A 1,799-nucleotide genomic window follows, 5' to 3' on the forward strand; every position below is an offset into this window, starting at 1 on the left:
GGCTTGGGACACATCTCCAGACCCTTCTCCTGGGAGACACGGAGCAGTGACACCGATCTGTGCAAGCAGACACCCCAAACCCCACTGAACCCAGTGCCATTCCCCCACGGGGGACAGCGCTGCTGGGGACATGAGGGGAGGGATCCCAGAGCATGGGGAGGGATCCCAGAGCGTGGGGAGGGATCCCAGAGCATGGGGAGGGATCCCAGAGTGTGGGGAGGGATCCCAGAGTGTGGGGAGGGATCCCAGAGTTTGGGGAAGGGATCCTAGAGCTTGGGAGGGATCCCAGAATGTGGGGAGGGATCCCAGAGTGTGGGGAGGGATCCCAGAGCATGGCCCAGAATCCCAGAGTGTGGGGAGGGATCCCCAATCATTCCACAGGATCCCAGAGCCTGGCCCAAGATCCCAGAGCATGAACTTCAGCTTTTCCCTCTCAAATGAAGAACAAACGCGCTCAGGCTCCAGGGCTGTGATGCTGTTCCATGTCTGTTTTGCTTTGCCCTCCGAGGTTGCTCTGGCCGGGGCAGAGAGGGCTCTGTGGGAGCGAGTGAGAGCTCTGGGTCTGGAACAGCATCCCTGGGGATGGTGCTGGCCCCTCCTGGGGAGCGGGGATCTGTGCTGGGGCCAGGGATGGACTGCTGGGACTTGCACAGAGCCTGGCTCAGGACCTGATGTGGAGCTGGTGGATAATGAGGGGGAGATTTGAGAGTTAATTAGCGAGGGASAGTGGGAATGAGGCAGATCAGCGTAAGACACACAGCCCCAGGTTTCAGGAAAGCTGCTGGAGTTTGTGCTGTGCTGGGAGCTGGTGGTGCCTGCAGTCCCTCCAGGGCTCTCTGGAGAGTGGCCAGGGGACATGATGGTTACCAGGTCCCCCAGCCCAGCCCCAAGAGCAGCACTGACCCTAAGGATGCACTGCCTGCATGAGAAACCAGCCCGAGGAGCCCACTGGAGATGAAGAGAGAGGCTGTGGGGACCTGGGGTGATGTCTGCACACACAAACCACCCTCCCCCAGCAGGGCCAGCAAGCAGAGCATGGGCACCCCGGGATGGAGCAGGCGGCCCCTCGGGGCTCTGAGTCAGGCCAGGGGTGTCACAGACTGCTGATCCTGCAGGGCTGGCAGCCCCACAGAGACCCCACGGAGGTGCCTCTGGGGCAGCAATCCCTGAGAGAGGTCAGGAAAGCTGCTGGGAAGGACCTGCAGAGCCCAAACTCAGYGAGGGCAGAGCCAGGGGGAGAGCTGCCACCTTCACCCCACACCTTTTTGGCTTCTGCTTCTGGGAGGGCAAAGTCCTAAATCTCAGCTGTCCATGGTTTGCAGCTCTGTGGAAAGTCCTTCCATAAGTGTTCGCAGCTTGGAGCTGAGGGCAGAAGGAGCTGCAGCTGACCCAGCGCTGGCTGAGCAGGGCAAATTTAACCCCTGAAAATGGAAACTCCTTTGCTGAGCTCCAGCAGCCCCTCTGCACGGAGCTCTGCAAGCACTGAATGCCTTCTGAAGGGCTCGCAGGGCTCAGTGAGGTCCCATCAGCCGGGGAGCAGCAGCCCTGCCTGGGCAGAGCATCCCTGCAGCCCCCCGTGCCAGGCGGGCAGGACAAAGCCACGGCTTCAATCGTGAGCTTCACGGAGCTCCTGTCCCTGCCCTGCGTGTGAAAACACATTTCTAGAGGGAAATGGAGGGAGGGAGGGAGCTCCAAACACAGCAGGATGGAGCGGGCAGCAGCGAGAAGTGACTGGAAACTGCTGGAGGCCATCCCTGCAGCCCGACCTCGGCACAGCGCCTTGTCCTGCCTTTGCTCAG

Source organism: Malurus melanocephalus, unplaced genomic scaffold, assembly GCF_030028575.1.
Source record: "Malurus melanocephalus ecotype Western Australia unplaced genomic scaffold, MMel_1.1 scaffold_516, whole genome shotgun sequence".
NCBI classification, from domain to species: domain Eukaryota; kingdom Metazoa; phylum Chordata; class Aves; order Passeriformes; family Maluridae; genus Malurus; species Malurus melanocephalus.